Below are 13,909 nucleotides of genomic sequence, written 5' to 3' on the forward strand. Positions count from 1 at the left end.
ACCTCTGCAAAGTCCTTTTTGCCATGCAACATAACAGACTGATGGGTTCCAAGGATTAGAACATGGATATCTTTGGTGAGGCCATTATTCTGCCTACCATACTGCCAATTGTAGTTCTGTGTTTTGTAAACTTTTGGATTGGATCCCCAAACTTTAAAATAACTTGGTAAATACAGTTGATGCCAAAAAACTTTAGAAGCAATATGGAATGAGAGAGTGTCAGAGAGTCCTTTGGAGTAAAATAATTGTCTCTGAGTACCCCACTCAACAAAGTTCACACATTCTTTTAAGAGTTCATTGAAAACTTTACTCTAGGTTGGTGTAAAACACCATAAAGTCATCTTATCCTCTTAGTGGGCCTCTGAATTTGCAGAAATGCTTGGGATAGAAATACAGCCTGAAACAGGTTTTTGAGATAAGGTGCGATGTAATCTAGTGATCTAAAATTTCCTCTTGCTTAAATATGGGAATTATGGCTCATGTGGCAATGAGTCCAGCTGACAATGATTAGTCATCCCTACTTCAGTGCCCTTTATGTGTCCTCTGAGTCCTCCCATGGATGAGATATACATCAGATGAAATTTTATTGGTTCCTAAATCATATCTTATACTTTTTACCACTTTTGTTGTAGATGTTGGATATGAGAGGTGGCCAAGGACACTAAAAATTCCATGAGGGGAAAGAGCTCCAAGGAATAGAAATAATAGACTTACTATTATTCTTGGAGATTATTCTTGTTTTCCCTACACTTTAGTCATTTTTCGGTCAACATGTCCTCATATTATGTAAAATAAGGAAATATAATTTCATGAAAAGCAAGTTAGAAGTTTGCTAAATAAGTGCTTTTAGAAAGATCAGGAGTATAGTGTTTAATAGACATACATGGCCACTCTCTTTCCTTCAGCATTGTTTTTTCCTCTACAAACAAGGCCTGAAAATCCCACTTTTATTCCCCTTTATACCACTGTTGTAACTGCTCATCATTTGTTGGAATTCAGGGCCATTATTGGTAAGCAAACATAAATGCCCTAGAAAGTTCACAAACACTGTAAGTTGCTATGGGATTGGTTGAGAGTTTAAAATGAGATCATGTTTGTTCTATTCCCCATGAAAATAAAAGCAAAGTTGTACTCTGAAATAGTCAAAATAAAAGCAAAAAAATGTCAATGTGCAAGGCATGCTTAGTGGATATGAGCATATGGCCAAAGATTTTTCATATAAAGGATAGGGCAATAATATCCTAAAAGGAAATTTGTCCATATTATAAAGAGCCTTGATTGCCAGGTCAGGAATAGTTTACTTTGTAAATCAATGATCTATTAGAATGACTTATTTGAGATCTTAAAATATATGGATAATGGCAGAGCTGATAATTAGCTGGTATTTAGGGTCACTGTCCTTTTGTAGTCAGTGTCCATGCTGATTGGTCAGCAAAGTAATTCTGATTTGGTTGGTGTTCTGTCATGTCACTTGTCAAATTCTTTAAATAACACCCTTCAATGGTTGTGCCCTCTCCCCAGAGAGCTCCTTTCATTTGGTCTAAAAACTCCCCAGGTGATTCTACTGTGAAGTCAGGACAAGGAAATACTGTTATAATGATATGATGAATACATGATTTTAAAGGAATAACTAATCTGGAATGTATTGAAGAAATAAAGAAGATGAGATCGGGAAATTATTTGTTCATTAATTTGACAAGTAACTATTATGTGTAGTTTTGGGCACTGAGCTACAATGCCAACCCAGTTGAAAAAATGAGAAGGTAGTGCCAGAAGGAAGAGATGGACTTTGCAGTTATCAAGATCAGACAGAGAGTACTATACAAGGTCAGGAAAGGAGAGGAGTCAAAAGAGACTCTGGCTCCAGTCAATGTGGCTCAGTTGGTTGAGTGTTGTCCCATGAGCAGAAAGGTTGCCAGTTCAATTCCCAGTCAGGCCACATGCCCAGGTTGTAGCTTTGGCACCCAGTTGGGGTGCATACAGGAGGCAACTGATGTTTTTCTCTCTCCCTCTTTCTAAAATCAATAAAGCATTTTTTTAATTTTTATTTTTTAAAAAGAGGCTCTAAAGTTTGTTTCCTAATGAATGGGAGAAATAATGTAAAAAAATTAAAAGGCAGAGACAATTTCAGGGATATGATGAATTCAGTTTAAAATACATGAGACCTGAGGTAAAGGCAGATCATCAAAAAAGAAATGTCTAGTTGGCCTTTGAAGAAGCACTAGTTGGAATCTTGAAGTAATTTTAAAGGCTGAGGTGTAGATTTCTGAGTCACTCATGCTGTAATTAAAACCACTGGAGTGACTAAGATAATATTCGTGGGGTTATAAATAAAATTGAATGGAGGGCTAAGAACTAAGGTTTGGAAAAGGAGGGAAGATAGGAGAAGAACCTAGATAGGGTAGAGTCAGGGACAAAAACTCACCTGAAGAAACCACTGTATATTCCTATAAAGAGCGTCAGATGTATTTCAAACTCATATAGCCTCATCAGAAGTAAAGCAACTACATGTGATCAATAGTTAATATATTAAATATACAGATAGGATTACCAAAGGTTAGCTTCTGTTACATGGCTTAACTGGCATTGAAATGGTACTGTCTATAATTCAATTCCTCTTGGCTAAATATGCACTAAGAAGTTGAGAAGGTAGCCAAAAGTTACTACTGGATGACAAATAGAATTTGTACAAATTTGATATAATTGGCATAATTGGAATAAACTGTGAACAGCCAAGAAGTAAGAACACATGCCAACTATCCTGGCATTAAAATTCAAGAATTAGGTTGCTGTTTTCCATCATGTCTAAAATGCTGAGTTTCAGATGATAACAGAGTTTTCTAATTGCAGTTAGAGAAATTGAGGAACAGTCTAATTGCCTATCTAAGTTCTACCTCCACCTAGAAAAACAAATTGCTAGGCTGAACCACTCTGGATAATCTTTTTCTCAACTTAATTCATGGTGTAGTAAATATAAGATGTTTTATTTATTTGTTTGTTTATTTATTTATTTTATTTATTTATTTATTTTAAGTTTCTTTATCTTTATTGTTGAAAATATTACAGATGTCCCCTTTTTATCCCCAATGATCCCCTCCACCCTGTATCCATACCACCAAAGATGTGGCTCTGGTACTAGTTCCGTCTTTACTCATGGTGGGATTCTTTGTGTCTAATTTCCTTGCTTATAAATGTGCAGGAAAAAAATCTGAAAATGGCTCAGAGGAAAGGGCTTTTTTTTTCTTTCTCATTATAGCCTATGAAAATCTATCTTTGCTCTTTGGTAGTTATAGTTTTTGTTTCTTATCCTTGGTAGTATTTCATTGGTCTTTTTTATGCCTTTTTTTTTTTTTTTTTTAGTTACTGTGACTAGTTTTCTAAAGAAGACTAAAAGAAAAGATATTAACTAACTTTGTTAAATTATATTCCATAGAATTTGTTGAGCACTTGCCTTAGATACAGCTAAACAGGAAACATAAAAGAAGTATCTGCCCTTGATAAGCTATTCAAATATTTGGCGGAAACAAGATCAATATGCAAGTAAATATTAACTTACAAAACAAATCGGTGTATAATTAAGGACCCCAAAATGGCAAATACAAGTGATATAGTTCACTAAGAACAAACAGCAGCAATAAATGTGTAAGCCCAAAGGATTCTAGAAAGGTATCATAGGGACTACGATACTGATCCAAAAAATGAGTAGGTTTTGAATAAATAGCAGAGGAAGAAGGAAAACCAAAGAAGCAACAGTGTAAAAGCTGAGAACGGAGGGAGTTCTGAGCAGCCCATCCTGGAAGGACAACCTGATCGCTGCCCTGGGGACTTCCACACTAGGTAGCCTTCTGGTTCTTGACTACTTCAATTTCTGACTTACAAAGAGTTTTAAGTTGGCAGAAGACTGTGAGTAGAGAGTCAGAGAGGGGAAGGAACACAGCTGGCACTGTAGTATATACAGTAAGGCATCCTTTAGGTGAGCACTTATATGCTGCTAGTCTTACTAGGCACTAGGCATGGCTTTAAAAAAGTTCCCACATTAACTCACCCAGTCTTCACAACAACCACATAACACAGGTATTCCTTTAATCTCCATTTTTGAGACAAGAAACCCGAGGCACATGGAGATTAAGTAACTGTGCAGGTGCCACAGCTTGTGAGTGATGGAGCTGGAACGTGAGCCCAGATCCCCTGGCTTTAGAGCCCCAACTCCCATGTGGAAGTGGACATGTAGGGTGGGGTCATACTAGAGAGGGCTTTGAAACACAGACGTAGGCATTGGTATTTTACTTAAAGAGCAGAGAGAAATCCTTGAAAGTTTTGACATTTGTGTAACATGATAAAATTAAGCTGACGGTGGTGCGTAGAACTGACTAGAGGAGAAACTGCTGCCATATTATTTGTCTTTTTTCTAAAGTGCAGTTTTAAATGTGCCAAGCAGCTGACAGGTGTGGCTCTGACCCACAATTCTGGTTTAGCTGAGGGACTCTGACTTTTGAATGATGTCTCTTTGTTCCAATGTTTTAAATTAAACCATAGAAACACAACACAAGTGCAAGGAAATGATTGGTCAGATTTCCTTTTTCTGTATGGTTTAAAGTACCCGCACTAAGGCTACTTTGAGAGGAATCTTGCCACTTGCCTGTCTGCCTGCTGCCTTCCCGGCTTATACAAGTGTTATTTTTCCCCAGCTGCCATTGCCTTTTCAAGCTGAGTGTGCATGCCACACTTCCATGAGACAATGTGGGCAACCGATCAGGGAAGGTCCTGGTGCCTCCAATTAGAAATTGTTCAATAAACATAAAAATTCAAGCACTCTAAGACTAAAATCAAATTCCTGGTGAGTTGTTGATAGACTTGTTATTAAAGGTTTGCCAAGCTTTAATAAGACTGATAACAAGAAACTGCAAATCTCTTCAAACTATTCTGTAAACATTTGGATAGGACTGAAAATAAGAATACAGAGTACATGCATTTCACTGATCTGTTCTTTTTAGCTGGCTTTCATGTTACAAAATCAGCAACATATGTCGGCAGATCCAATTGACCTTCAAGCCCGAGTTTGAATATCTTAGGTGTATGTCACCTCATCTCTGGCTTTGATCTGCTGTAAGGAAGAGAAATATAATTATTAGCACATTGTTCTGTGCAGCTGACAGAGCATCTGGTATTTTAGAAATGCTTTTGAGATGTCTAAATTGATTTGAAAGTCGGTTGTAAGGAAGCTTGTAAGAAATGCAACATCTTTGCAGCACTAGTAATTAAGAGAAATCAGAAGCAAGTTTGATCAGCACGAAGTTATAGCTGAAAATAAAATACCTAAAAATGATTAAGAAAGGTTTAATTTACAAAATAATAGCACATAAGGCTCCCTGTGAATGATTAGTCAACTCTCTTCCTGATATAGACAATTAATTACATTTCCTTACTGAAGCATCACCATCCACCTGACTTTGCTGACTGAATTTCCATCATGGACTATTTTGCCTGTGTTTCTATTATAATCAGTAATTTTTGAGGTTTAAAATCTTAGTCATTTCAGATTGCTTCAGATTTTAACTTGGCATATGGGCTGTTAGTCCAGCTGCCATTATGTGAAAAGGAAAAAAAAAAGTATTTGAAGTCTTTCAAGACAGCTCTGAATAAAAAATAAAAGTATACAATTTTCATGCTTTTTCCCTCAATCTCTAGTCTAAAAGAAATGTGCAAAAGAGTTAGTCTAAAATGTTTCAATACTGGTTTTGATCCAAATGAATGAAAAATATCTCTATTCATTTGAATGGGGATTATTGTCATAACAAATATTTGAAAGGGAAGAAAAAGTGCAATATTCTTTCAAAAGGAAAGACAAAAATACCTGTAAAATATCTAGTTAGAAATGCTGGTTTTCATCCATTCCCCAACACCAGAATATTTCCTAATATATGTCTAATATAACTAATCATTTTTTAGGCATTTTGCATTTAACTTTAGAAATTTTAGGAGTAAATCTAAAAAATTTCCACTAAACTTGAAATGCTGCAATCTCATATATTTTCATTCCTTATGTAGTGTTTTTTTATTGATAATGTACTTATTGACAAATTGAGGCACATTTCTAAGTTGGTTATGCTTACAGACCATTTATTTTCTATTATGAAAACAATGCCAAGTGCCAAAACCACAGTACCATTGACCTTGCTTTGTAAAGCATTTCCATATTTGTGGCTGAGAAGGAACTATACTGTTGGTCAACTGTTGACTGTATCTGTGTCTTATTCACGTTACGACAGATATGAGGTAAACGTTTAATTCTACCATGGCCTTTGCTTTCCTTTCCCCAGTTGTAACTGATATGTTTTTAGGAAATACAAAAAAATATTGTAACTGATTCTCTTCTTTCTAGAAAACTTCAATATGTAAACTTGTAAGGTTTTTTAGAACTGAAAAATCTCTGATGTTGACTTTGGTACTCTACATTTTATACTGTTTATATATCATAAGTATATTTAAAATATACCATTTTAACCATGGGAATATTATTAGTGTCAGGAAGACAAACAACATACAGCAACTACCCTTGAACTATAAAACTGAAAAGTCCAAACTCTTGAAAAAAAGTATGCAAAACGAAGGAATTAATGCTGGTTCCAAATGTGGCTTTTAGGAAATGAGAGTGTGCTTCTGTGAACTCACCATCTCAAGGCTTTTGTTGTATTCTGCAACATCAAACGAATTCATGCATACTCATTAACAAAATTCCCAAGCTCATTTAATCTTTGGCGGGAAGGATACCTCACCCAATTACCTACCTACCCATCCCACTCCTGCCACCTGCACACCCATATATACACAGGTAAATCTAGTGACGAAGGGTCAGATTAAACTTTTGTGAAGAAACCCATAGAGACTCAGAGATGCTCTTTGTCTTAATCTTTGTAGGGGAGATGTCCGGAGAAAGTAAGAAGCGATATGAGTTGTGGCCTCCACTCTACAAAAGTCACAGTTTAAAAACTCAGAATACACAGCTCTGACCAATGACTGTGGCCAGTGTATATTGCAGATGCTCTTTTACACCAGGCTCCTAGTTAACAGTATTTATAGCCATGCTTTTCATAGACGATAACTGTCTCTATAAGTGCCCAAAAATACTTATTACTTTTCAAAGACCAGGTATAAACAGATGTATAAAATAGGGTCTTACCCTCAAGTCACCAGCAATTCAAAAAGTGGCCAGGGTGAAGGGCAGGAGAGAGATTTTCCAAGGGATAAAATTTCCCTACCACTTGGGGGTGGAGGACCTTTAACCTAAATGCTATATCACTCGTGGTTTCTCTTGAGGAATGGGCAGGGAGGGGGACAAGGGGGGAAAAGTAAAGAGCAAATATGAAGAGCAACTTTTTGAAACCTGGTGGCACTTTTGTAATTATTAAACATGATCATCTTTGAGTAATTTAATACAGAGGAGGAAACTGGGCTTGCTGACATTTGTCTAAGAGAATTGCCTTAACGTGGAAGTAGAAGGCAGAAAGATAAAGATAAATCTGATGGAAAAATAATAGACTCTACTTTCTAACCAAATATGTCATTTATCTGCCTATTTTTCAGGTAAACTTTTCACTTAGCATGGATAATCAGAAACAAGATTTGCCTGTTATATTTCAAATAGTAGTTTACGACCTTAATATACCAACAAAGTATATCCAATCTAATTTTTTAAATACTATAAAGCCTCCTATGATAAAAGCATTTATTAAAACACCATTTTTTCATAAATACAGTGATCGTCTCTCTGACTCCAATTTCACATAAATTGTTCTCTTTGCACACATCACAATTTCAATATGGAAATTCAACTATTTACTAAAAGAAAGAGCAACCAAATTTTAGGAAGCCATTTAAAAATAAATGATTGACCCCACACTACATTAATATTTAGTATGTTTGGTATTGCTTCAAAGAATATAATGTGGTGTTATTCATTTTCCTTCCATTTTCATAAAAGTTTATTTATGCTTTTAACATTAGAGAAGAGAAATACCCAAGTTCTTATCCCATGAAAGAAACCTAAATGGTGAGTGTTGTATTAAGAATTGATGAAATCCAGTTGCCAAAATGATTAGTGAATGAAAGGAAGGAAAAGGAAAAAAAGGAACACTGTAGCCTTCATTTCTCTTCCCTGCCACTCCAGTGTGCTCACCTATCAGCACCTCAGATTTAACCCAAACATTTGAGGTGAGATATGATTCCCTTCATGAGTCTCAGATGTGGAAGCTGAGGCTCAGAAAGCTCAAAATCTGCCCAAAGTCACGAAGCTCAAAAACCAAGATTAAAAAAAACAAAAACCCTTGGCTGGAACCCACCAAAGCACAACCTGAAGCAAAGTGAGTCTGAATACGAGAGCTTGGAAACCAAAGTGTCGATAAGTATCATACGGAGAGACGCTTTTAGGTTTGAGCAAGGATTTCTGACCGACCATAGCAACCAGCGTAGGGGCTGCTCTAGGATGCTTGTGATTAGGTACTTTTCTAGAGAACTAAGCCGTCTGTACCCATTTTGCCATTCACATTCTTCCCATCTTTTTCATCCATCGGCTGCAAATTTAGAGATGGTTCTGAAAACTGCCTCAAAGCAGCCTTAAAAATAGATGGATCTGACTGGTTCCTTGGAGTATTTATAGGGTTCTTCTGTTATCTGATAAAGTCAGGCTCGCTAGAGTTTGGTGGGACTTGTTTCCATGGAGATAATATCTAAAAGTCCTCAGTTCCAAAAATGGACATCTCTTAAAAAGTGAATCCCTTACCTGCCCTTTCCCCAGCCACAATTCAATAGCGTCTTTGCTTCAGTCCGCCTTTTGAAGCCTAAGTATACCTAAATCCTAAACTTCCATCAGTTCTTTCTGTGGATGTCAGCACCATACGAAGGGATTTCCATTAACTTGTCTGGAAAATTCTGTGGGAATAAAGGGTCAGAAGAAGGGGTTGACCAGTTTTTTATCATCCCATATTGCAGCAAGATTGGCAATAACAGACTGTGACAGGCATGTCCCTGGGATTGAGGTTAGAGATACTTGAGTGGCTTGAAGGCTCTGAGTTTTACTAAAAGAAAATATTTCACCAGAAAGGAAGAACTTACTTTAAGTATCATTCAGAAAGTGTATTCTGTAAAATTTTTCATTCTATTTAAATTATGGTATATATATTGAAATGTCTAGGCACTTAATCCAGTAACAAATTTTTAGCCTTATAAAATTGTGTGGTCCCTTTATAGGTGAAGAAATTGTTAAGATAAAAATAATATTATCATGTGCTTGTTGGGTTCATGTAAGTTTCTCTCACACTAGAGAAGATCCCAATTATTAATTTAAGATTACTCCTGTTCTTTCTACCCACTCCTTGTTGCAATGCCCACTGATGAGTGTCATAACTGCTATCTCAGATAAAATGCTCCTCCTGAGTAACGCCCAAATGTGCCTAAAATTGCAGACAACAGTTGTGAGCTTTTCTGCCTGCGTATCTGTCTGCCTTCGATGTGACCCTAAATCAAGCCTCAGAAGGTATAGCATGTAATACAGACTCCGGGCACAATATACCTTCTCACAATTAGTTGAAAGTGCTGTTTTGTAATTAAAGGGTGAACTGGGGCATGATGAACATATGGAAAAGGAGACCCTTAATAAGTGATGGAGCCTTCAAAAGAAATTGCTAATTAGTATGCATTTGATGTGCACTATACCAATTTTAAGACTTTGCCTTGAATAAATTGCTATGTTGGGTGTTCGAAGGAGTGGTGAGATTAGCATTTACAAAGGGGGCAATTTTCTGTCTTCTTGACTCTGTTAAATGGAGGAAATAACTTCCAAGACTGGAGCAGTAGTTAGCCCATCAATCATTCTCACAGCTGGAAACTGGGGATCCCAAATGCGGAGATCAGTTAATCCGTCAGCTAATAAGTTCATAGTGGCACCATATGGCGCAGGGCCACTCCACACTGGGACCAGGACAGAACTGTTTACACAGGCATGCTGCTTTCTCAGGTAGCTCCCTGCTGACAGAACCCTTTGTTCTGAAGGATCAATTTACTTTGCACAGTAAATTGACTGAATTGATCAGTTCAGAGCATATAATTGTTGGCTAATCCTGTGGAATCATGTCCCATCCGTGTGAGAGGGACAAAGGGGTGTTGCCCAAGGCCTGGTCTGGGGCACCGTCCTGGGGCTATTCTCATCGGACAGGCTGGATACTGATTAAAGGACTGGTGGATGGTAGGTAGGTACTAAGCATTGACTTCAAACACCAAAGGGAAGAGAAAACTTGCGATGCTCAGAAGGGCTTTTCTGAGTGTCTTTACTCAACTGGTACTACACCTTAACTGTTTAGCCCAACAAATAGGTGCAGACCCTTTTCAACTACTGACCTGGAAGAATGAAGAGGTACCATACCACTTTATACTCAGGCTAATAAGTAACTGCACCCGTGCGTATTTCTAAATTTACTTACTTTTTTTAAAAAAAGGAAAGGAGCTAAGAAAGAAAAAGAAGTTCAACAGAGAGGTCCAGAAAATCATGGAAACTAAAAGTTAAGTGAGAAACACAGGCATCCACTGTTAGGCCCGTGTATGGGAAAATGCATCAGGGCTTTTCAGAGCAAATGAGAGTTGAATCTTCCCATCCCTGTACATTGGTGTGAACCCTGCCGCTTTGTTCTATAGATGTGTTTGATCTGACTTTGTTTTTCCCTTCTCACATAAAAAAATAAAAGAAGAATAAATAAAATGAAAAAATTCCACCAATAGAGATAAATGTTGGACATAGTTCCCTTCAACTGAAGGTTTTCTTCAATAGCTAGTGTCAATAGAATCATTTCACATCAATGGTTTGAAAAGAGAATTGTGTTCAATAGGAACTGAAGCCATTTGGAGTTGCTGAGAAGACATTTACTTATTAAATGTCTGAACAGTAATGAACTTTATACAACCACACCAAGAGTTTCCACCAATTAGGAGCTATTGATTTCTTTACTTATTTTATTGAGAATGTCTGAGACTAATGTAATAAGGAGAAATTGCAGCAAGTTTTTGGTTTGACTATATGTGGAATCTTAGGGATTATCTCAGTTTTCTGTTCTATAAAGAAATATGTAGAGAGCAGCATACAATTTAATGGCAGTTGATGTATTTTACCATAAAAATCTAAAATTAACAATTCACAAGTATCACTAGTGTGTCTTCCCAAATTCCTACATATCTGTAATCTTTCCCCTCATGGAATTTTGCATTTGTATCGTACCACATTCACAGTGCCCAGGATTCTGCAGCGCTAAAAAAAAAAAAAAAAAAGCAAAACCAAGAAGCATCTGTATATTTTATTTTAGGAACTGTCAAAATGAGAATAAGATAAAATATAAATGCTGTAGAAGCACTTTTAAGTTAAACTTGTGAAATAAAAAAAAAAGCAGAAAATGTAAATTGTATAAAGAAAACATCATAAGCCGGAGCTAATGTGAAAGCAGACACTTTGCCAAAAGATCTCTTTTCTAGAGCGCAAAAAGTCCTTTGTGATTTTTGGTAAAATTTTCTCTCTCAAATGTTGCTATCAAATTGGATTCTCCCTCTCGTAGATTGTACATGAGGCAGTCTTGAACTCTTTCAGAGTCACTTATGTGCCAATTTTCAGTTGATTTAAATAGAAGATGCCCAAGTGCACACTCTGAAGTTGATTCTAATTCTGAGGCCCTGAATTACCAAGACCAAATCCATCTCCTTTGCTCTATCCTGATGTCACCAAATCTTCACCCACCGCCATCTCAGCATTTACCATACTGCAGAGGAAATACCAGAGTGCCTGCATTCTAAAGGATATAATTCAGAGTCATATGGGATTTTATGTTTGTTTGTTTTTACCTGTTCTTGGAAGACTGTATAATTGAAATTAAGTAAAACTTTATAAATTCAAATTTTTTCATCTTTAATAATTTTTTAAGTATAGGAGTGGGTTTAAAGATTATAAAAATTACATTTTATGTGTACTCATGCTCTTCCTCTGCTCTCTAGACTCCCTATTGTAGTTACACGGAAATCTCAGAAATTTTTTATAAATCGGAAAATGGAGAATGCTCGTCACAAGAGAATGCGTCCTAATTTTTAAGAGCAATTTTGATTTCATTATCACAAAATCTTTACATAAAACCTTTAACAAGTCAACCTTTTTATTTTTTAAATTAGCAAAAAATAAGGAAACCAGGGAAAAGATGTGCTTTCTTCTTCCCTTCGCTACTGCTGACCTGTTAGTCCCAGGCCTTTCTCAGTGCGGACAAAGAAAACTTCCCTCCCGTCTCATTATAGAATGTCCTCTCACAGGCTCTATCTCTTAAATGCATCATTAGATGTATTTTCTTTCTTCTGTAGTTTCAGACTAAAGAAATGCCTATTCAAGGGCTTTAGAAATTTGCTGGTTTTTCAAAGCTAGCTTTGGGTGTGTGAGTTGGTCAGTAGAGTTCTTCATAAACTAAGGTGGGCAAAGATCAAGACCTTGGGTGATTTCTCTTTATGGTTGCATCAATTTCTCTACCCGCCCATCTAAAATGTTAATCTAAAATTTATAACAGTTCCATTCCTTATTTTATTTTATCTTTTTATCAGTGATTCTTATTTATCATGTTACATAACTTGCTTATTTATCTTTTTACTGTTCCCTCTCCCTGATGTAAGCCATATAAGGGTACAGGTTTTTGTTTATTTTTTTTTACTTCTGTGTTCTACTATCTCAAATAGCACCTAGCACATACTAAGCCTTCAAAAATATTGTTAAATGTCACCCTTATGTAGAATCTAATGAACAAAATTAACTGATGAACAAAATAAACCCAGAGACATATAAGCATGGAACAGACTGAATTTCAGAGTGAAGACAAGGGTGCGGGAGTGGGTGGGGAGATATTAACCAAAGAACTTATATGCATATATGCATAACCCATGGACACAGACAATAGTGTGGTGAAGGCCTGGGGTGGGGGCAGATTTGGAGTGTATGGGATCAACGGGGAAAAAAAGGGGGACATCTGTAATACTTTCAACACTAAAGATAAATTTTAAAAAAGATAAGAAAAAATAAAATTGTTAAATGAATGAAATTAACCTACAATCATTGTTTAAAATCTTGGAACAAATTATATTATGCAAAATCGAATTAAATATATTAATTTCTGCCAATGAAGTAAATTATTTTGAAAGATTTTTTTCTTTTTCCAGATTTGCCCTATCAATTATGTAAATGTATATATATTACATTAGATTTTAGATTATCTGTAACTTTGGGGCATTGCTGGGTCAGGATGGAAACAGAAAAGGTAGGAAAGAGCAATTTCCTTTCTTTTGTTACTTGTTTGATGTTTTAATTAATGATCTGATATAATACAGAAGCTGAAGCCTAACAGTCGGTTTTGGGTATATCCATGAATTTAATTTTATCCATATAATATTCCTGTTTCTGTCACTATAGACTGCTAGGACTTGATACTTTGGTATATAAAGTTTAAGGTTTTAAATACCTAACCTTGTATCAAATTTACTATAGTTGCATATGTATAATAGGTTATACAAAATCTCTTTCTTCTAAAAATTTGAGTTTGATTGAGTGGTGTTGGAGCCAGCTCTTACCAGCTCATGAGAGCTATTTTTATGCATCTCATCCAGACTCCACCCTTAGTGATATTGAATTGAGATCTTAAAATTGTCTGCGGAGGGAAAAACCTCAAAAATTGATAAGTGCTACAAATAGAGGTTGTTAACGTTTATCAGTACACCACAAAACTTATCTGAGTCTGATGAAACTAACAGCCAGCAAGTATGCTACTAAACAAAAGATACAAGTTCCCAGTGCAAAATGCTTTTCACTCATATTAAGCTGAAAAACAACACTGGAAAGATTTCCCAG

Source organism: Miniopterus natalensis, chromosome 3 (genome assembly GCF_054644295.1).
Source record: "Miniopterus natalensis isolate mMinNat1 chromosome 3, mMinNat1.hap1, whole genome shotgun sequence".
Lineage (NCBI taxonomy): Eukaryota > Metazoa > Chordata > Mammalia > Chiroptera > Miniopteridae > Miniopterus > Miniopterus natalensis.